Source organism: Giraffa tippelskirchi, chromosome 7, assembly GCF_054371585.1.
Source record: "Giraffa tippelskirchi isolate mGirTip1 chromosome 7, T2T-mGirTip1v1.2.pri, whole genome shotgun sequence".
NCBI classification, from domain to species: domain Eukaryota; kingdom Metazoa; phylum Chordata; class Mammalia; order Artiodactyla; family Giraffidae; genus Giraffa; species Giraffa tippelskirchi.
In genome coordinates this window covers 123,233,113-123,256,874 of record NC_137281.1, presented here as the reverse complement: position 1 = coordinate 123,256,874, position 23,762 = coordinate 123,233,113, and the positions used below count along the sequence as shown (strand labels likewise).

The following is a 23,762-nucleotide window of genomic DNA, read 5'->3' as shown; positions in this document are numbered from 1 at the left end:
ATTACATTTTTAGGACCTCTGCCCCCCACCCCCCGTGTTATGTTTTTGATGTCATACTATACATCTTTTATTTTGTGTATCACTCAACTAATTATTTTAGATATTGTTGATTTTATTACTTTTTTTTAACCTTTGTATTAGCTTTATCAGTGGTTGATCCACTAACTTTACTATTTGTTTGCCTTTACCAGTGATATTATTTCCCCCATAATTTTCTTGTTTTTGCTGTGTGTGTGCTGTGTGCAATCGCTCAGTCCTGTCCAACTCTTTGTGACCCCATGGACTGTAGCCTGCCAAGCTCCTCTGTCCATGGAATTTTCCAGGCAAGAATACTGGAATGGGTTGCCATTTCATACTCCAGGGGATATTCCCAACCCAGGAATCAAACCCACATCTCTTGGGTCTCCTGCATTGACAGATGGCTTCTTTACCACTGTGCCACCTAAGAAGCTGTTCTTGTTTCTACTTATGGCCTTTTCTATTTAATGAGGTCCCTTTAAGATTTCTTGTGTGACCAGTTTAGTGGTGATGAACTCATTTAGCTTTTGCTTGTCTGGGAAACTCTCTATCCTTCTTCTATTCTGAGTGATAACCTTATAGATAAAACACTCTTGGATGTAATTTTTTTTTCCTTTAATTTCTTTGAATATAAAAACTTTAGAGTCCCTGTTGGCCTATAAAGTTTTTGCAAAAATATCATCTTACAGTCTTATGGAAGTTGCTTTTTGCTAAAAAATCTGCTTAAAGTCTTATAGGAGTTGCTTTGTACATACCAGTTGTTTTTATATTTCTGCTTTAAGATGATCTCTTTAATTTTTGACAATATAATTATAATGTGTCTTGGTGTGGATACCTTTGGGTTCATTTTATTTGGGACTTTCTGTACTTCCTGGACTTGAATGTCTATTTCCTTCACTAAGGGAAGTTTTCAGCCATTGTTTTTCAAGTAGGTTTTCTGTTCCTTTCTCTGTCTTGTCTCCTTTGGTACCCCTGTAATGTAAATGTTAATATGATTGATGTTGCCCCACGGGTTCCTTAAACTATCATTTTTAAATATTGTATTTTTTTCTTTGCTGTTTTCATTGGATGATTTCTATTACCTTGTCTTTCTGATTGCTGACCTGTTCTACTGCATCCCTTAATCCATTGTTGATTCCTTCTAGTGTCTTTTTCACTTCAGTTATTGTATTTTTAAGTTCTGATTGATTCTTTTTTATATTTTCTGTTTCTCTGTCAAAGTTCTCAGTGAGTTCATCCATTCTCCTCCTGAGTGTAGTGAGCTTCTTTTTATTACTTGAAACTTTTTATCTGGTAAACTGCTTATCTCCATCTCATTTAATTTTTTTTTTTTCCTGAAGTTTTGTCTTGTCCTTTAGATTAGAAAGTATTTTTTGTCTCCTTATTATGCCTGCCTCTCTGTGTTAGGAATATCAGCTACATCGCCCAGTCTTGAAAGCATTCCTTATATAGAATGTGTCCTGTGTGGCCTGGTGGGGCAGTTCCCTAGACCCCCAGAGCTGGGTGCTCCAGGGGTCCAGGGATGTCCCCTGTGTGGGCTGCATGAGTCCTCCTGTTGCAGTCAGGCCACAGTTGCTGTGGATACACTAGTAGGTGTGGTTGGCCACTGGGCCAGCTAGCTGGGAGTCCTGGCAACAACTGCTGCAGTTGTCTGGGGTTGGCCCTCAGCCTGACTGGCTGAGATGTTTGGCTGCAACCTCTATGGGTGTCATGATAGGCAGGGCTGGCCCCCTGGAGGGGGAGTTGCTTTGGAGGAGTTCTGATGCCAGGGAGGGCTGCCCACCAGGTGGGGCAGGGTCGGAACTGCTTTGGAGGAGGTCAGTTCTGGCCCAGGTGTGTAGGTTTGCTGAGGCTGGCCCTCAGGGGGAGCCCTGGGGCAGGAAGCAAGGTGTGAACTCCTTTGATTCATAGTGACAGAAAATAGCACCCTCCAGCACTGGGCCAGTGAGATGGCAGGAGAGTAAAAGGGAAATGGTGCCTGCCAGTGCTTTCATCCCCAAAGAAAGTCCCACCAGATCCCTGCCCTTCTGGCACATACCCTAAAATTAATCGATGAATCTCTCTCTCATATGACCTAGGTACTTTTCAAGCTCCTGCCTCTGCCCTGAGACTTGATGCAAGTGAGTCTGTGAATGAGCCCTTTCAAGAGAAGTCTTGATTTCCCACAGCCCTTCAGCTAGCTCTCCTGGAATTAAGCCCTGTTGGTTTTCAAAGCCATGCCTTTTCAAAGCCAGCAGATGCAAGCATGTGAGCCACTTCTTGGCTGGTAATTGCCGTTTGGGATGATTTCTGTGGATTTTTTCAGTTTTTATGCCCTCTGAGATTCCAAAACTCCCCACTGATCCTGCCCGTGAGAAGGTTTCCTATTGTGTGAAAATTTCTCCTTCACAACTTCCTCCCCAGGATGAGTCTCAGTCCTGAAATCCTTTGTCTTCCTTTTCCTTTTTATTTTTGTCCTGCTTCATTCCAAAGAGATTGGTTTGCCTTTCTGGGGTCATCCACCAGCATTCAGAAGATATTCTGTGGAAGTTGTTCCACATGCAGACGATCTTTTGATGTATCTGTAGAGAAAGTGATCTCCCCATCCTATTCCTCTGCCATGTTGGAACTGCCCCTCCCTTTTTCTCTTTTGCATGTATCTATTATAGATATTTTTTAATTTAATTTTTATTTAACATCATAGTTGACTTGGGCTTCCCTGGTGGCTCAATGGTAAAGAATCTGCCTGTCAAGCAGGAGACTTAAATTCAATCCCTGGGTCAGGAAAATCCCCTGGAGAAGAAAATGGCAACCCACTCCAGTATTCTTGCCTAGAAAATTCCATGGACAGAGGAGTCTGGCAGGCTGTAGTCCATGGGGTCACAAAGAGTCATACATGACTTAGCAACTGAGCATGCACAAGCATAGTTGACTTACCATGTTGTTAGTTTCAGATGTACAACAAAGCAATTCAGTTATAATATACATACATCCATTATTTTTCAGGTTTTCCCATATAGATTGTGACACAATATTGAATAGAGTTCCCTGTGATATACAGTAGGTCCTTGCTGATTATGTATTTTATATATAGTAGTAATATATGTTAATCCCAAATTCCTAATTTATGCCTCCTCCACCGCTTAATAACCATAGATACATTTTTCAAGTCTGTGAGAGTGTTTCTGTTTTGTAAATAAGTTCACTTGTATCATTTGTTTTTTAGAATCCACATAAGTAATATCATATGATATTTGTATTTTTTGTCTGGCTTACTTCACTTAGTATGATAATCTCTAGGTCCATCCATGTTTCTGCAGATGGCATTATTTCTACCTTTTTATGGCTGAGTAATATTCCATTATGTGTGTTTGTGTAGGTATGTATCACAGATTCTTGATCTATTCATTTGTCTGTACACATTTAAGTTTCTTCAGTGTTTTACCTATTGTAAATGTTGCTGCATTGAACATTGGGGTACATGTGTCTTTTTGAATATGGTTTTCTCCAAACATGGTCAAGAGTGGGATTGCTGGATTTTATGGTAGTTCTATTACTGGTTTTTTTAAGGGACATCCATACTGTTCTCCACAATGATTATATCGCTTTTTATTTCTACCAACAGTGTATAAAGAAGCTTCCCTTTTCTCCATACACTCTCCGGCATTTATTATTTGTAGATGTTTTAATGATGGCCATTCTGACTGGTGTGAGGTAACATCTCATTGTAGTTTTCATTTGCATTTCTCTAATAATTAGTGATCTTGACCATCTTTTCTTGTGCCTGTTGGCTATTTGTATGTCTTCTTTGGAGAAATATCTATTTAGTTCTGCTTACTTTTGTATTGGGTTGTTTGCTTGTTTTGACATTGAGCTGTATCAACTGTATACATTTTGGAGATTAATCCCTTGCTGAGTGCATCATTTTCAAGTATCAATATTTTCTCCGATTCTCTAGGTTGTCTTTTTGTTTGTTTCCTTGCTATGTAAAAGATTTTGAATTTAACTGAGTCCCATGTGTTTTGTTTTTGTTTTAATTTCCATTATTCTAGGAAACAAATCCAAAAAGACACTGCTGCCATTTATGTCAAAGTGTTTTGGGTGTGTTTTCCCACAGAAGTTTTATAGAATCCAGTCTTATATTTAGGGCTTTAATCCATTTTGAGTTTAGTTTTGTGTATTGTGTTAGAGAATGTTCTAGTTTCTCTCTCTCATTTTTTAACATGTACCTGTCCAGTTTTCCCAGCACCATGTATTGAAGAGATTATCTTTTCTCCATTGTACAGTCTTGCTTCCTTTGTCATCAACTGACCATAAGTGCATGGGTTTATTTCTGGGATTTCTAACCTGTTACACTGACCTTTTTGTGTCAGTGTCATACTTTTTTGATGACTGTAGCTTCGTACAATAGTCTGAATTCACGGAGCCTGATTCTTTCTCCATTTTTCTTTCTCAAGATTACCTTAGCTATTTTGGGTTTTTTGTATTTCCACACAAATTTAAAATTTTTTTATGTTAGTTATGTGAAAAATGCCATTGGCAAGTTGATAGGGATTGCATTGAATCTGTAGATTGCCTTGGGTAGCATAGTCATTTTGATAATATTGATTCTTTCAATTCAAGAACATGGTATGTTTTTCCATCTGTTTGTGTCATCTTTGATTTCTTTCATCAGCATCTTACAGTTTTCAGAGTACAAATCTTTTGTCTCCTTAGGTAGGTTTATTTCTAGGTATCTTATTCTTCTTGATACAGTAGTAAATGCAATGTTTCCTTAATTTCTCCTTCTGATGTTTCATAGTTAGTATATAAAAGTACAACAGATTTCTGTGTGTTAATTTTGTATCCAGAAACATTAATGAATTTATTGATATGCTCTAGTAGTTTTGTGGTATGATTTATAGAAATTTTTTTACGTATAGTATCATATCATCTGGAAACAGTGACCATTTACTACTACTTTGACAATTTGGATTCTTTTTATTACTTTTTCTTCCCTGATTGTTGTGGTGAGGACTTCTACAACAAGGTTGAATAGCAGTGGCAAGAGTGGATATTCTTCCTAATCTTAGATGAAATGGTTTCAGCTTTTCACCATTGAGTATGATGTTATCTATAGGAATGTCATAGGGGCTTCCCAGATGACACCAGTGGTAAAGAACCAGCCTGAGAATGCATGAGACTTAAGAGATATGGGTTTGATCCCTGGTCAGGAAAATCCCTTGGAGTTGGAAATGACAATTCACTCCAGTAGTCTTGCCTGGAGAATCCTATGGACAGAGGAGCTCGGTAGGCTACAGTCCATAGGGTAACAGAGAGTCAGAAACAACTGAAGCACACAGCATGCATACTGAGGCATGTGTTTGCCTTTCTGCCCACTTTCTGGAAAGCTTTTTAGTATAAATGGGTGTTGAATTTTATCTAAAGCTTTTCCTGCATCTATTGAGAGGATCATATGGTTTTTATTCAATTTGTTGATGTGATGTGTCACATTGATTTGCAGATATTAAAAACTCCTTATATCCCTGGGATAAATCCCACTTGATCATGGAGTATGATCCTTTAATGGATTTGGTTTGCTAGTACTTTGTTGAGGATTTTTGCATCTAAGTTCATGAGTGATCAGTTCAGTTGCTCTGTCGTGTCTGACTCTTTGCAGCCCCATGGACTGCAGGATGTCAGGCTTCCCTGTCCATCATCAACTCCTGAACTTGCTCAAACTCATGTCCATTGAGTCGGCGATGCCATCCAACCATCTCATCCTTTGTCATCACCTTCTCCTCCTGCCTTCAATCTTTCCCAGCATCAGAGTCTTTTCCAATGAGTCAGTTCTTCACATCAGGTGGCCAAATTATTGGAGTTTCAGCTTCAGCATCAGTCCTTCTGATGAATATTCAGGACTGATTTCCTTTAGGATTGACTGGTTTGATCTCCTTGCCATCCAAGGGACTCTCAAGAGTCTTCTCCAACACCACAGTTCAAAAGCATCAATTCTTCAGTGCTTAGCTTTCTTTATAGTACAACTCTCACATTCATACATGACTCCTGGAAAAACCATAGCTTTGACTAGATGGACTTTTGTTGGCAAAGTAATGTCTCTGCTTTTTAATATGCTGTCTAGGTTGGTCATAGCTTTTCTTCCAAGGAGCAAGCTTCTTTTAATTTCATAGCTGTAGTCACCATCTGCAGTGATTTTGGAGCTCCCCAAAGATAAAGTCTGTCACTATTTCCATTTTATTCCCCGCTATTTACCATGATGTGATGGGACCAGATGCCATGATCTTAGTTTTTTGAATGTTGAGTTTTAAGCCAACTTTTTCACTCTCCTCTTTCACGTTCAAGAGGCTCTTCAGTTTCTCTTCACTTTTGGCCATAAGGGTGGTGTCATCTGCGTATCTGAGGTTATTGATATTTTTCCCAGCAATCTTGAATCCAGCTTATGCTTCATCCAGCCCGGTATTTTGCATGATGTGCTCTGCATATAAGTTAAATAAGCAAGGTGGCAATATATAGCCTTGACGTACTCCTTTCCCAATTTGGAACCAGTCTATTGTTCCATGTCCGGTTCTAACTGTTACTTCTAGACCTACATACAGATTTCTCTGGAGGCAGGTAAGGAGGTCTGGTATTCCCATCTCTTGAAGAATTTTTCACAGTTTATTGTGATCTACACAGTCAAAGGCTTTGGCATAATCAATGAAGCAGAAATAGATGGTTTTCTGGAATTCCCTTGCTTTTTTCATCCAACAGATGTTGGCAATTTGATCTCTGGTTCCTCTTCCTTTTCTAAAACCAGTTTGAACATCTGGAAGTTCACGGTTCATGTATTGCTGAAGCCTGGCTTGGAGAATTTTGAGCATTACTTTACTAGCATGTGAGATGAGTGCAATTGTGTGGTAGTTTAAACATTCTTTGGCATTGCCTTTCTTTGGGATTGGAATGAAAACTGACCTTTTCCAGTCCTGTGGCCACTGCTGAGCTTTCCAAATATGCTGGCATATTGAGTGCAGCACTTTCACAGCATCATCTTTTAGGATTTGAAATAGCTCAACTGGAATTCCATCACCTCCACTAGCTTTGTTCATAGTGATGCTTCCTAAGGCCCACTTGACTTTGCATTCCAGGATGTCTGGCTCTAGGTGAGTGATCACACCATCGTGATTATCTGGATCATGAAGATCTTTCTTGTATAGTTCTTCTGTGTATTCTTGCCACCCCTTCTTAATATCTTCTGCTTCTGTTAGGTCCGTAACATTTCTGTCTTTTATTGTGCCCATCTTTGCACGAAAATTTCCCTTAATATCTCCAATTTTCTTGAAGAGATCTCTAGTCTTTCCCATTCTGTTGTTTTCCTCTATTTCTTTGCATTGATCACTGAAGAAGTCTTTCTTATCTCTCCTTGCTCTTCTTTGGAACCCTGCATTCAAATAGGTATGTCTTTGCTTTTCTCCTTTGCCTTTCACTTCTCTTCTTTTCATAGCTATTTGTAATGCCTCCTCAGACAACCATTTTGCCTTTTTGCATTTCTTTTTCTTGAGGATGGTCTTGATCAGTGTCTCCTGTATAATGTCATGAACCTCTGTCTATAGTTCTTCAGGCACTCTGTCTATCAGATCTAATCCCTTGACTGTATTTCTCACTTCCACTGTATAATTGTAAGGGATTTGATTTAGGTCATATCTGAATGGTCTAGTGGTTTTCCCTTCTTTCTTCAATTTAATTCTGGTGTATTGTTCCATGTCTGGTTCTAACTGTTGCTTGTTGACCTGCATACACATTTCTCAGTAGGCAGGACATGGAACTGATTAGCCCTTTCCTTCTGGAAAGCAGAAAAGGAGAAAATCAAGATGGTAAAGAATCTGCTTGCAATGTTGGGGATCCAGGTCTGATCCCTGGGTCAGGAAGATCCCATGGAGAAAGAAAGGGATGACTATCCACTCCAGTAATCTTGCCTGGAGAATTCCACAGACGGGGGAGCCTGGTGAGCTACAATCCATGGTGTCAGAAAGAGTTGGACACAACTGAGTAACTAACATTTGTTTGTTTTTATGATATTGAGAGTGGTCTACTTGGCAGATGAGCAGATGACCCACAAACTGCAGAACAATTATACCAAAGAAATTCTTGCACTGTTAAGAAAGTCCTAGGATCCACAACAGATGTTCCAACCTGGGGATCTGGCAAAGGGACCTAGAACCCCCAGAGAACTTGACTTTGGAGGCCAGTGGGATTTGATTACAGAACTTACACAGGACTGGGGAAACAGACTCTTGGAGGGCACAAACAAAACCTTCTGTGCACAAGGATCCAGAAGAAAGGAGCAGTGACCCTATAAGAGACTGACCCAGAGTTGCCTGAGAGTATCCAGGAGTCTCTGGCAGAGGCATGGGTGGGCGGTGGCCTGCTGCAGGGTCAGAGGCACTGAGTGGCAGTGTGTGCATGGGACCTTTTGAAGGAGGTCGCCATTATCTTCATTACCTCTACCATAGTTTGGTCTCAGATCAAACAACAGGGAGGGAATACAGCCCCTCCCATCAACAGAAAATTGGATTAAAGATTTACTGATCAGGGCCCCGCCCATTAGAACAAGACCCAGTCTCTCCCATCAGGAAGCTTCCATAAGCCTCTTATCTGTTGTCAGTGATACTGCCCTAAAATTTCTTTTTATGTGTGGAATTATTGTCTGGTTATGGTATGAGGGTGATGGTGGCCTCGTAGAATGAGTTTGGGTGTGTTCCATCCTCCACAATTTTTTTTGTAACAGTTTCAAAAGGATCGATATTAACTCGACTCTACATGTTTGATAGAACCTGCCTGTGAAGCTATTTGTTCCTGGACTTTTGGTTGTAGTTGTTCAGTAACTCACTCGCGTCTGACTCTTTGCAACACTTGGACTGAAGCATGCCAAGCCTCTCTGTCTTTCGCTGTCTCTTGTGTTTGCTCAAACTCATGTCCAAACATCTCATCCTCTATTGTTCCCTTCTGCTCCTACCTTCAAACTTGACCAGCATCAGGGCCTTTTCCAATAAGTCGACACTTCCTATCAGATGGCCAAAGTATTGGAGCATTAGCTTCAGCATCAGTCCTTCCAATGAATATTCAGGGTTGATTTCCTTTAAGATTGACTGGTTCTATCTCCTTGCTGTCCAAGAGAATCTCAAGAGTCTTCTCCAGCACCCACAGTTGGAAAGCATCAATTCTTTGGCACTCACCTTTCTTTATAGTCCAACTCTCACATCCATACATGACTACTGGAAAAACCATAGCTTTGACTAGATGGACCTTTGTAGGCAAACTAATGTCTCTGCTTTTTAATACACTGTACACTGTCTAGGTTTGTCATAGTTTTCCTTTCAAGGAACAAGCATCTTGTGATTTCATGACTGCATTCACCATTCACAGTGATTTTGGAGCCCAAGAAAATAAAGTCTATCACTGTTTCCGTTGTTTCCCCAGCTATTTGTGAAGTGATGGGACTGGATGCCATAATCTTAGTTTTTAGAATGTTGAGTTTTATGCCAGTTTTTTCATTCTCCTCTTTCACCTTCATCAAGAGGCTCTTTAGTTTCTCTTTACCTTCTGCCATAATGGTGGTATCATCTGCATATCTGAGGTTGTTGATATTTCTCCTGGCAATCTTGATTCCAACTTGTGATTTATCCAGTCTTGCATTTCACATCATGTACTCTGCATATAGCTTAAATAAGCAAGGTGAAAATATACAGTCATGATATACTCCTTTCCCAATTTTTAAACCAGTCTGTTCTTCCATGTCCCATTTTAACTGTTGTTTCTTGACCTGGATACAGGTTTCTCAGAGGGCAGGTAAGGTGGTCTGGTATTCCCATCTCTTTAACAATTTTCCATAGTTTGTTCTGATCCACACAGTCAGAGGTTTTAGTGTAGTCAATGAAGCAGAAATAGATGTTTTTCTGGAATTCCCTTGCTTTTCCTGTGATCAAACAGATGTTGGCAGTCTAGTTCGTTTGCCTTTTCTAAATCCAGCTTGAATGTCTGGAAGTTCTCAGTTCATGTACTAGTGAAGCCTAGCTTGAAGGTTTGAGCATTATCTTGCTAGCATGTGAAATGAGTTCAAGTGTACAGTAGTTAGAAATTCTTTGGCATGCCCTTCTTTGGGACTGGAATGAAAACTGACCTTTTCCAGTCCTGTGGCCACTGCTGAGTTTTCCAAATTTGCTGCCATGTTTAGTGCAGCACTTTAACAGCATCACTCTTTAGGATTTTAAATAGCTCAGCTGAAATTCTATGACCTCCTCTAGCTTTGTTTGTAGGAATGCTTCCTAAGGAATTCCAGCTGTGCTTTTTGGAAGAAAAGCTATGACAAACCTAGACAGTATATTAAAAATCAGAGACATCACTTTGCCAAGAAAGCTCCATATAGTCAAAACTATGGATTTTCCAGTAGTCATGTATGGATTTGAGAGTTGGACCATGAAGGCTATGCTGCATGTGTTATCTTCAAAGAGTTTCATACTTTCTAGCCTTACATTTAAGTCTTTAATCCAGTTTGAATTTATTCTATTTTGCAGCAGTGTTTTCCACCAATCTGTCTTCCAACTTACATATTTGTTCTTCTGCCTCATTTATTCTTCTATGGATTCCTTCTAGTGTATTTTTTTCATTTCAGTTAGTGGGTTTTTTGTTGTTATTTTACATCTTTGAGCTCTTCACTAAACATTTCTTTTATCCTCACAGTCCCTCCATTCTTTTTCCAAGATACTCTGAATTATTTTTCAGGTAGATTGCCTATCTCCATTTCACTTAGCTGTTCTTCTGTGGTTTTTTGTTTCTCCTTCATCTGGAACATATTTCCTTGCTGCCTCATTTTGTCCAACTTTCTCTGTTTGCGGTCCTTGTTCCTCTGGCTGCAGGTTTGCAGTTCCTCTTGGTTCTGGTGTATATCCCCTGGTGGCTGAAGTTGGTCCAGTGACTTGTGCATGCTCCCTGTTTGGAGGACCTGGGTGCCTGCCCGCCGGTGGGTAAACCTAGGTCTTGTCCCTTGGAGGGCAAGGTCATCTCAAGGGGTGTATTAAATAGACAAGGTGGCTCTTGTCTCAGGTAGCTTATCTGCTATGATTGGGGCTATGTTCCCACTTTGTTGGTTGTTTGGCCTGAGGCATCTCAGCACTGGAGCCTGTAGGCTTTTGGTTGGGGACACATCACAGTGCAAATATGATGACTCCAAGAGAGCTTATGCCAATGGGTATTTCCTGGGGCATCTGTCACCAGTGTCTTTGCCCCCACAGTGAGCCAAAGGCAACCCACCACCCCCCAGGAGATTCTCTAAGCACTGCAGTTAGGTCTGCTCCAGACTCCTATGGAGTCACTGCTTTACCCTAGATCCTAGTGCACATGAAACCTTGTGTGTGCTCTCCAGGAGGAGTCTCTTTTTCTCCCAGTCCTGTGGAGTTCCTGCGCTGAAGCCCTGCTGGCCTTCAACGCCAGATGCTTTGGGGGCTCCTCCTCCTGATGCCAGACTCCTGGCTGTGGAGCCAGTCTCAGAACTCTCATTCCTGTGGGAGAACCTCTGCAACAAATTATTTTTAGGTTTGAGTTGAGGGTCACCCAACCCAATGGGCATGTGAGTTGATATAACAGAAGCACCTCTCCTACCATCTCATTGTGACATCTTCACTTTGGGTGCAGATTCTTTTTTGGTAGGTTTGAGCCTTGTTTGCTAATAGTTATTCAGAAGTTAGTTGTGATGTTGGTTTTTGTGAAAGAAGGTGGGCTCTAATCCTTCTGCTCTACCATCTTGTCTCTCACTCCTGGTATCCACATTTGAAATGTCTATTATAAATTTTTGGTTTGTGGTTACCATGAGATATATATGCATCTTTGCTGTTATTCAGTTGCTAAGTCATGTGCAACTCTTTGCGACCCTGTGGACTGCAGCACACTAGGCTTCCCTATCCTTTATCATCCCCCAGAGTTTGCTCAAAGTCACCTCCATTGGAGCTTCCCTTGTGGCTCAGACAGTAAAGAATTTGCCTGAATTGCAGGAGACCTGGGTTTGATACTTGGGTTCTCCCAGGTGGGTATGTCCATTGAGTCAGTGGGTATGTCCCACCATGGGTATGTCCATGGAGTCAGTGATGTCATCCAACCTTCTTATCCTCTGTAATCCCCTTCTCTTCCTGTCTTCAATCTTTGCCAGCATTAGGGTCTTTTCCAATGGGTCGGCTCTTTGCTACAGATGGCTAATGTATCAGAGCTTCAGCATCAGTCTTTCCAATGAATAGTCAGGGTTGGTTTCCTTTAGGATTGACTAGTTTGATCTACTTGCAGTCCAGTAAACTCTCAAGAGTCTTCTCCAGCACCATAGTTTGAAAAATGAATTCTTCAGTGCTCAGCCATTTTTATGATTCAACTCTCACATCTGTACATGACTATGTAAAAAACATAGCTTTGACTATATGGACCCTTGTTGGCAAAGTAACATCACTGCCTTTTAATACGCTATCTAGGCTTGTCATAGCTTTTCTTCCAAAAAGCAACTGTCTTTTAATTTTATGGCTGCAGTCATCATCCACAGTGATTTTGGAGCCAAAGAAAATAAAGTCTGTCACTATTTCCATTTTATTCCCCTCTATTTGCCATGACGTGATGGGATCAGATGCCATGATCTTCGTTTTTTGAATGTTGAGTTTTAAGCCACCTTTTTCATTCTTCTCATTCACCTTCATCAAGAAGCTCTTTAGTTCCTCTTGCTTTCTGCCATTAAGGTGGTATCATCTGCATATCTGAGGTTGTTGATATTTCTTCTGGTAATCTTGATTCTAGCTTGTGCTTCATCCATCCTAGCATTTTAAATGATGTGCTCTGCATATAAGTTAAATAAACAAGGTGACAATAAACAGCCTTTTTGTACTCCTTTCGCAATTTTGAACCAATCTTTTGTTCCATGTGCAGTTCTAACTGTTGCTTCTTGACCTGCAAATAGGATTCTCAAGAGACAGATAAGGTGGTCTGGTCTTTCCATCTCTTTAAAAGTTTTCCATAGATTGTTGTGATCTGCACAGCCACAGGATTTAATGTAGTCAATGAAGCTGAAATAGATGTTTTTCTGGAATTCTTTTGTTTTTTCTGTGGTCCAACAGATGTTGGCAATTTGATCTCTGTTTCCTTGCCTTTTCTAAATCCAGCTTGTACATCTGGAAGTTCTCAGTTCCTGTACTAGTGAAGCCTTGCTTGATGGATTTTGAGCACTACCTTGCTAGCATGTGAAATGAGTGCAATTGTACAGTAGCTGAACATTTTTTAGCATTTCCCTTCTTTGGGATTGGAATGAAAACTGACCTTTTCCAGTCATGTGGTCACTGCTGAGTTTTCCAAATTTGTTGGCATATTGAGTGCAGCACTTTAACAGCATCATCTTTTAGGATTTGAAATAGCTCAGTTGGAATTCCATCACCTTCACTAGCTTTGCTGCTTTGTTTGTAGTAATGCTTCCTAAGTCCCTCTTGACTTCAGTCCAGAATGTCTGGCTCTAGGTTAGTGACCACCCAGTGGTGGTTATCCAGGTCATTAAGACACTTTTTGTACAGTTCCTCTGTGCATTCTTACCACCTCTTGTTAATCTCTTCTGCTTCTCTTGGGTCCTTATGGTATTTGTCTTTTGTTGTGCCCATCTTTGCATGAAATGTTCCCTTGGTATCTCTGATTTTCTTGAAGAGATCTTTAGTCTTTCCCATTCATTGTTTTCCTCTGTTTCTTTGTACTGTTCACTTAAGAAGGCTGTCTTATGTCTCCTTGCTATTCTTTGGAACTCTGCATTCAGTTGGGTATATCTTTTTGTTTCTCCTTTGCCTTTTGCCTCTCTTTTTTTCTCTATTTGTAAGGCCTCAGACAACCATTTTGCCTTCTTGCATTTTTTTTTTTTTTTTTTTTAAGGATGGTTTGGGCACCATCTCCCATAAAATGTTATGAACCTCCAACCATAGTTCTTCAGACACTCTGTCTGTCAGATCATAAGGGATTTGATTTAGGTCATACCTGAATTGCCTAGTGGTTATCCCTACTTTCTTCAATTTAAGTTTGAATTTTGCAATAAGGAGCTCATGATCTAAGTCACAGTCAGCTCCAAGTCTTGTTTTTGCTGACTATTTAGAGCTTGTCCACCTTTGGCTGCAGAGAAGATAATCAATCTCATTTCATTATTGACTATCTGATGATGTCCATGTGTATAGTCGACTCTTGTTTTGTTGGAAGAGGGTGTTTGCTATGACCTGTGTGTTTAATTTAATTTTCTAATCTTACTCTCAAATGCAATTTAATAATCTTTTGTGCTCTCTTCCTCTCAGGATAACTGTTTTTGATAATATATTTTTACAGCTAATTGTTTTGTGCATCCCTTAACTTCTTATGTGGATATAAATTATTTTACTATTTCTTGTTTTTAACCTTCCTACTAGCTATGTGTGGGCTTCCCAGATGGTGCTAGTGGAAAAGAACCCACCTGCCAATGCAGGAGACATAAGAGTTGTCAGTTTAATCCCTAGGTCAGGAAGATCCCCTAGAGAAGGCCATGGCAACCCACTCCAGTATTCTTGTCTAGAGAAAACCCATGGATGAAGGAGCCCGGCGGGCTATATTCCATGGGATCACAAAGAGTCAAGCACGACTGAAGAGACTGAGCACACATGTACTAGCTATATGTGTGGATGATTTTTTCCATTTATTGTATGTTTTTCTTACTGATGAGCTTTTTCATTTTGTAATTTTCATGCAAAACTGGTTTGATGGTGCTTAGTTTTGCTTGTCTGTAAAGTTTTTGATCTCTTTGTTAAGAATAAGTTATTATTGAGTTGAAGTTCCCTCTGCTCGCCTTACAACAAGCCAATGAATCAGAGATGTTGTGGCAAGGTATACGACTTTACTTGGAAAGCCAGCAGACTGAGAATATGGCAGACTAATGTCTCAAAATAACCATCTTATTGAGGTGTGCATACCAGATTCTTTTATAGAATAAGCAGGGAAGTTGAGGAGGTTAAGTAAAAAAGGCTGTGACTCTTACAAACCTCTCCTGGAATGACTGGCCTTGGAGGGAGGATGTATTAATTTCCTTCTTCCTGTAGCCATCCACAGGTGAACAGAGTCCTGATCAAAGGCATTTTGGTGTAACATTCAGGCAGAGGGGTAAGTTTTCCTGAGGCAGGCCATATGTGTGGACAGTATCCTTTAAGTGAACAAAAGCAATAGGAAGCAAACGTTAAAGTAAAAGAGATCCAACATGGAGTCAGTTCTTCTTGAATTGACAATTCCCCATGTCAATATCCATTCCATAATTTTCTGGAAAAGAGGGCAGTGACCATTTTAATTGCTTCCTGTTGTGTCTTGTCAGATTACTCTTTCTGGCAATGTCCAATACTGGTGGTAGTGTTCCAAATGCTGCTTCTTTTGTTCCTGTATGGAAATTGCCTACTTTATACCTGTAGACTTAAAAAAATATTTATAACCAAAAAGTTAAGAGTTATGTTTTATTAGGTGGGAATTTTGAGGACTTCAAGCCTAGGAGGCAGCACCTCAAGTTAAGGAATTTAGTGCTTTTTTATGTATGGGAAGATGCAAAACTCTGGGCTCACTGAAATTATTTCCTCGATATGCACCTCAGCTATCTATGGGCCTGTATCCTGTATCCTGAGTTTCCTCAGGGCTCACCATAGGGAGTGACTGTAGTCTGATGGCTGCTAGATGGCAGGTATTCTTATCCTTCCTGACTTATTTTCAGGGATCACTGGCTCACATTGGAGGGCTGCTTCAGATCCTTTCCTCTTGGACAGGAATTTGACCAATATTTGGGAGACATTTCATGACCAAATTTTTTCCCATATTGTTGTGAGTCTCATCTCAAATCAGGTGAAAATTCTTGATATGCCAACTCAGGTGATAATTTTGGATTAGACCCATTGATAATTAAAGACTGTCTGGCTCTTGTCTGATTGTGATCCAGGAGTTATTTTCCCTTGTTGCATCTTCCCATACCTAGAATCACACTACTACAATTATTTTATGTTATCAACGTGATTTATTTCCTCAAGATGTTTAGTCAGAGAAGTTTTGTTGGAGGTCTGGTTACACACTGGGCACTGTAAGAGATAACGATCTTATAACTAAGACAGCATATAAGTAATGCAGCTATTAACATTGACAAAGGCAGAGTGCAGCAGGGAGACAAATCACAAACAATTTGAAAACAAAAAACAGATTCAAACAATGATTAATCCAGTTGTAATTCAGTTGCAGTAATCAATTGACCAAAGGGGCCATAGCTGATATAATGAGCTATCCACAGTTTCACTGTATTGGCCATGCATACCTAGACATACATGGCTTACTCTTGGAGACAAGCATATGTTACTGGCCTGATCAACCAGGTCGAGAGAAGAAGATAAATGTTACAGTTCAGCTTATGAAAGTATAATGTACCAAATTACAGTAAGTCACAATTAGTTTAAGGGGAAGATTTTCTTTATACCTGGAAAACACAAAATTATAACCAAGTTTACCAGTTCACTTGGCTTCCAAGAGTTGCTCCATAAAGAAGGATGAACGTTGAAGAATAGATGATGCTTTCAAATTGTGGTGCTGGAGAATACTCTTGAGAGTCCCTTGGACTGCAAGGAGATGAAGCCTGAATATTCATTAGAACGACTGATGCTGAAGTAGAAGCTCCAATACTTGGGCCACCTGATGCAAAGAGCCGAATCATTGCAAAAGACCCTGATGCTGGAAAAGATTGAAGGCGGGAAGAGAAGGGGATGACAGAGGATGAGATGGTTGGATAGCATCATTGACTCAATGCACATGATTTTGAGCAAACTCTGGGAGTTAATAAAGTACAGAGAAGAAGCCTGGTGTACTGCCGTCCATTGGGTTGCAAAGAGTAGGACATGACTTAACCACTTAACAAAAACAAAAATAACCTAAGAAGATTTATTACTCATTAGAAAGCTCTTTCCATGTAATTTAGCATACCAAGTCAACCTAATTAGTTTAATATCTCCCTTTGGGGTGTTTAAGGGGCCATTTGAAACATCCCAAAGTTATGTAGGTAGAACATTTCATGCAAAGATGGGCACAATAAAGGACAGAAACAGTATGGACCTAACAGAAGCAGTAGATATTAAGAAGAGGTAACAAGAATACACAGAAGAACTGTACAAAAAAAAATCTTAATGACCCATAAACCATGTTAGTGTGATCTCTCACCTAGAGCCAGACATCCTCGAGTGTGAAGTCAAGTGGGCCTTAAGAAGCTTCACTACAAGCAAAGCTATTGGAGGTGATGTAGTCCAGCTGAGCTATTTCAAATCCTAAAAGATGATGCTGGGAGGGTGCTGCACTCAATATGCCAGCAAATTTGGAAAGCTCAGCATTGGCCACAGGACTGGAAAAGGTCAGTTTTCATTCCAATCCCAAAGAAAGGCAATGCCAAAGAATGTTCAAACTACTGCACAATTGCACTCGTGTCACATGCTAGCAAAGTAATGCTCAAAAATCTCTACGCTAGGCTTCAACAGTACATGAACTGTGAACTTTCAGATGTTCAAGCTGGATTTAGAAAAGGCAGAGAAGCCAGAGATCAAATGGCCAACATCCACTGGATTATAGAAAAAGCAAGAGAATTCCAGAAAAACATCTGCTTCATTGACCACGCTTAAGTCTTTGACTGTGTGGATCACAGCAAACTGTGGAAAGTTCTTCAAGAGATGGGAACTCCAGACCACCTTACATGCCTCCTGAGAAACCTGTATTCTGGTCAAGAAGCGACAGTTAGAACCACCCTTATGGCAGAAAGCAACGAGAAACTGAAGAGCCTCTTGATGAAAGTGAAAGAGGAGAGTGAAAAAGCTGGCTTGAAACTCAACATTAAAAAAACAAAGATCATGGCATTTGGTCCCATCACGTCATGGCAGATGGGGAAACAGTGAGAGACTTTACTTTCTTGGGCTCCAAAATCACTGCAGATGGTGGCTTCAGCCATGAAAGTAAAATATGCTTGCCCTTTGGAAGAAAACCTATGACAAACCCAAAGAGCGTATTTAAAAGCAAAGACATTACGTTACCGACAAAGGTCCGTATCTTCCATTAGTTTTTCCATTAGTCCTGTATGGATGTGAGAATTGAACCATGAAGAAGGCTGAGCACCAAAGATATGATGCTTTTGAATTGTGGCATTGGAGAAGACTCCTGAGAGTCCCTTTGACTGCAAGGAGATCAAATCAGTCAATCCTAAAGGAAATCAATCGTGAGTATTCATTGGAAGGACTGATGCTGAAGCTCCAGTACTTTGGCCACCTGATGCAAAAAACTGACTCATTAGAAAAGAACCTGATGCTAGGAAAGATTACAGGCAGGAGAAGATGATGACAGAGGATGAGATAGGTGGATGGCATCACTGACTCAATGGACATGAGTTTGAGCAAGCTCCAGGAAATGTGAAGTACAGGGAGCCTGGTGTGCTGAAGTCCATGGGGTCACAAAGGGTCGGACATGACTGAGTGACTGAACAGCAAAAACAAAAGTTAGGTAGAGGTGAAAGGAACTTTACTATAATTTGATTTGGGATGTTTTGTCGAAAGAATATCAGAAAGTTTCAAAACACAACAGGATCATAGGTTACTGTGAAACAGTAGTTACTCACTTAGACAAACTAACAATAAAATATTTTAAAGGCAAATACAGAACAGATCACTTAAGAGGTAAAGAAACTTAATATCTGTAATCAAAGGCAATGCAATATCTTAAGAAAATTTGTCATTTTAATAGTAAAGCCAAATTCAGTTTTGGACCAGCATATTTTTAAAGTTTATTTACTCAATTAAACTTATTTTAAATTTAATCCTGGCTGATTATGTACAAAAGCCTTTTTGGGGGGCCCACTTTCCACAAACTTTCCACCTCTTATTTTAGCACAATTCTAACTTTCAATTATGGAATATCTGAAGAGATCCTAAAATATAATTATTTCTAAAAGTTCACCCAAAGCTGTTATCTCATTTTCTTTCTGGCTGATGAATTTATAATAGATAAAGCAAGATTTTATTTAGCCTATATTAAAACTGGCCTTCTCTGGTAGCACTACTGGTAAAGAACCTGCCTGCCAGTGCAGGAAAAGACATAAGAGACACGGGTTCAATCCCTGGGTGAGGAAGTTCCCCTGGAGGAAGACATGACAACCCACTGTAGTATTCTTGCCTGGAGAATCCCATAGATAGAGGAGTCAGACATGCTACAGTCCATAGGGTCTCAAAGAGTCAGACACGATTAAAGTGACTTAGCAGGCACACACAAACCTAGGCATGATAAAATATTATACTTAATGTTGATGATTCCTAAGACATGTCTATATTAATGACAATATATAGATCAATGAATAGACATTAATACCAGTATTAATTTAATATTCCTGGTTCACATGAACCTGAACCTCATTTAGCTTAATTTCTCTTGTATTGAGAATTGTTTGTAAGTGCTTATTTTTCTTTAAGCCAATTAAATAGACCTCTTCCAGATCAACCATGGCAATGTTATCCAAAGACAAAGATAAACACAAACACACAAAGACCCCATGTCTCATTTCAAGATTTCAGCCCTGAGTCTGGTTAAGACAATGTAAAATCCATCAGATCACAAAAGAGATTGGATTAAAATTGGGTTTTGGCAGATGGAATAAGTCAAACTCACTTGGCTAGATGGCTAAATATTTGCAGAAAAGACATTTAGGATTTGTATTTATTCTGGAAAAGCCAAATTCTAAATTACATTTTCCTCTTTAAAATTAGTACTTTAGAAGGATGGCAGAGATAGGTTTCCTGAGAAGACCAGGGAGGACATTTGCATCTCAAAGTTACAGGTAACTTCTTCCTGGGATGACTTTGTTTCCCCCTTAGTTTAATACTTCCATGCCTCTTAAGCTGAATAGGGAATTTTTGGGGAGTGGTAAAAAAAAAAAAAATTGATGGTCTTTAAATTATTTCTGGACCACACTTGTGTTTATATAAAGACTACATTTCTAAAACAAGGACAGTTTTGTTTTTCTTTCTTTGAAGTATTGGGTGGCTACATCAATGATATTGAAGGACTGACATACCCATTTATTTTGTTGAAAGTTTTACATTTTCTTAATTAGCTGAGGGGAGAAAGTCTCTTCCAAAATTTTTATCAGCCTCTGAGTATAAGCTATGGTTAGCTTAGTCAGACCCATGGTCTCCCATTTTGGTATTTATGCAAATACTTTTGAGGAATTCCCTAGGTTTCAATCAGTGGCATTCTAGAAGTTGTGAGAATAAATAAAACTCTAGTGGCAGGGATAAACTGAGATGTCTTCTGTGCTGCCTTGGTGTTTCCACTGGATATGTGGCACCCATATTAGAAAGTCAGTCAATTTGTTCCCCACTGTCAAAGTTACCCAGGGCTACTGTGGGGAAATTAGAGTCAGATTCCTCAAGTCTAGTGGAACCTTCTGGCTTCTTACAGGGCATTGGCACAAGGGAAATATTCCTGCCATGGAAGTGGCTCCTGGTCCAAAGTGGGTGCCCTCTGACTTCTTTTCCTCCTGATGTAATAGCATAAATGCTTCTAAATATGTAATCTTATCTCTTTTCCCAGCTCTTTGCAAAACACTTTTAACCACAATTTATTTAACACATTTAACCGAGATAATTCAGTGAGGCATTCAGGGCCATCGCTCTTATCTTAACATATCTAATACACTCCCCAAAGAGCTTTCTTTGGGATACATGAAATATTTCCCATTTTTATAAGTCTGATAATACCAAAGTACAAAAAGCACAAACAAATTCCAACATCAATGGACACAAAACCAAAACAAAGCCATGACAAAAATCATCAAACTGGTTCCCAACTTGAGTAGACTTACCACACAAAAACAGTGAACTGAAAAAAAAAAGAATGAATTAGTTCTGAACAAGCTGGTTCTAACTCATGTACAATCCAATAACAACTCCCCTCTCTAGCAAAGTGCCCCAACCAAACTGACTTGTCCCAAAAAGGAAAAGCTGAAATTTAGGGGAGAATATGTTCCTAGCATGCACACAAGAGCGGCTTAACCTACAAAATCAAGTCTGTAGACTTGCAACATAAAAAGACATACAAAACCAAGACATAACACCAACAAACTGGTTACCAAATCAGATGGACTTACCTACAAACAGGTAACTGTCAACTCCTAGGGGTTTGTCGGTTCCTTGCTTCGACTGCCAATCACTGGGGCAGTTGGTGCTGTGTCAGGGAATTTTGAAGGAAGGATCCTCAGGACAGATGGCCCTGGCAGCTGCTAGGGCCTTGCCCCAATATTCCCTGACTCTAGCTGGCTAGCCATAAGCAGCAAGGCTCCTGGCTGGCTAAGCCAAATTTGTCACTGAGTCCAACCTTGCTCTGCTCACCATGTAGAGGTCAATGAGTCAGAGATGAGATGTTGAGGCAAGGAATACAATTTTATCAGACAGAAGACAAGAGGATAGCAGATGAATGTCTCAAAATAATCAAATAATCAGGGTCTGTATGGTAGGTTATTTTTTAGAACAGAGAGAGGGGGAGGTGAGGAGGCAAAATAAAAAAGGCAGTTACTCCTACAAATCTCTCCTGATACAGCTAGCCTCAGGAAAGACACGTGTTAATTTCTTCCTTCCTGTTGCCATCCACAGGTGGACAAGGTCCTGAACAAAGGCATCATTTTGGTTTAATTTTCAGGCAGAGGGGCAAGGTTCCCTGAGGAAGGCCATTATGTATAGACAGTATCCTTTTAGTGAACAAAAGCAATGAGAAGCAAAGGTTAAAGTAAAACAAACGAATCCAACATGGAGTCCGTTCTTCCCTGTAAGAAAGTGGGAGTCTTGCTGAGTATTCTCAGTTGTATGTATTTCCCTTTCATTATATATCATGCCACTCCCTTCTGGCCTGCAGTTCTGCTAATAAGTCATCAGATAGCCTTTGTATATAACGTATTTGTTTTCTGTGGTGCTTTTAATATTCTCTCTATATTTAATCTTTGACATTTTAATGGTCATGTGTCTTGGTAAGTTCCTCCTTGTGTTAAGAGACTCTCTGAGCTTCCGGGACTTATATATCTGTTCTCTTTCTAGGTTAGGGGAGTGTTTAGCTACTGTGTCTTCACACATGTTCTCATCCCTTTTCATTCTCTCTCCTTCTGAGACGTCTATAACATAAATGTTAGTATTCTTATGTTCTCCAGAAATCTCTTAAATGGTCCTCATTTAATTTCATTCTTTGTCTTGTTCATCATCAATGATTCCCATTACTCTTTCATCTTGCTGATCCATTCTTTTGTATCATTCAGTGCATTTTTCATTTCAGTTATCATTTTCTTCATCAAGTTTGTTTTTATATTTTCTAGCTCTGTTAAAAATGTCTAACTTCTTGTTCTGTGTTTCCATTCTGCTCTCAAGTTGTTTGAACTCTTCCTCAGGTAGATTGCCTATCTCCACTTCACTTAGTTCTTCTGGGATTTTTGCTTGTTTTTTCATCTGGAATATGTTCCTCTGTTGCCTCATTTTTGTATAAGTTGCTGTTTTTATTTTTATGTGTCTGATAGGTTGTTTATGTTTCCTGACCTTAGAGAAATGGTCTTTTGTAGGAGATAACACATGTCTCAGCACCAAACATACATGACTTGTTTCTGGTCTATATCCTTAAGAGGCTCTCACATGAGGGCTGTGTGGTCCTTTTATCATGGTAGGCTATGTGGGATATCTCGTAGACTTGATTGGACCTCAGTCTGGTTGGTTGCCAGATCCTGCCTTCTATAGAAGATACTCTCTTATTGGTGCATCTGGCTCATTAGGTGGCTGACTGCAGAGTGCCAGGGGGCCCTGGGGCTTATACTAGCTCACAATTGGGTAGAGTCATGGTTCAGAAGACTCTGGGGCCATTGCCTGCCCACTAGTGGGTGAAGCCAGGGCCTGGGATTAGTGCCATCCTCCTAGTAGGTATAGCTGGTTCCTCGAGTCTGATTGTAGGTCTCGGGGATAGCACTTCAATTCAGTTGCTGAGTTTTGCCTGACTCTTTGCAACCCCATGGACAGCATCACACCAGGCTTCTTTGTCCTTCACCATCTCCTGGAATTTGCTCAAACTCATGTCCATTGAGCTGGTGATGGCATCCAGCCATCTCATTCTCTGTCGTTCCCTTCTCCTTTTGCCTTCAGTTTTTCTTAGCAGCAGGGTCTTTTCTGATGAGTCAGCTTTTCACATCAGATGGCCAAATTATTGGAACTTCAGCATCAGTCCTTCTAATGAATATTCTGACGTGATTCCCTTTAGGATTGACTGATTTGATCTCCTTGCAGTCCAAGGGACTTTCAAGAGTTTTCTCCAGCACCACAATTTAAAGCACCAGTTGTGCAGCACTCAGCCTTCTGTATGGTCCAACTCTTGCATCTCTTATATGACTGCTTGAAAAACCATAGCTGTGACTATACGGATATTTGTTGGCAAAGCGATGTTTATTCTTCTTAATACACTGTCTAGGTTTGTCATAGTTTTCTTTGAAGGAGCAAGCGTCTTTTAATTTCATGGCACAGTCTCAATCTGCAGTGATTTTGGATGCCAAGAAAATAAAGTTTGTCCTGTTTCCATTTTTGCCCCATCTATTTGCCATAAAGTGTGGGATCAGATGCCATGATCTTAGCTTTCTGAATGTTGAGTTTTAAGCCAGATTTTTCACTCTCCTCTTTCACCCTCATCAAGAGGCTCTTTAG

The 23,762-nt window shown here is 40.0% G+C and overlaps 1 long non-coding RNA gene across 1 annotated transcript; it reads right to left on the bottom strand.

Annotated features, from left to right (window-relative positions):
* Nucleotides 1-16,470: 16,470 nt before the first annotated feature.
* Nucleotides 16,471-22,858, bottom strand: LOC145513123 (uncharacterized). The gene is made up of 2 exons (XR_014059137.1): nt 21,188-22,858; nt 16,471-16,746 (listed from the first exon to the last, which is right to left on the bottom strand). It is a non-coding gene; the product is annotated as an uncharacterized LOC145513123 (long non-coding RNA).
* Nucleotides 22,859-23,762: the final 904 nt, after the last annotated feature.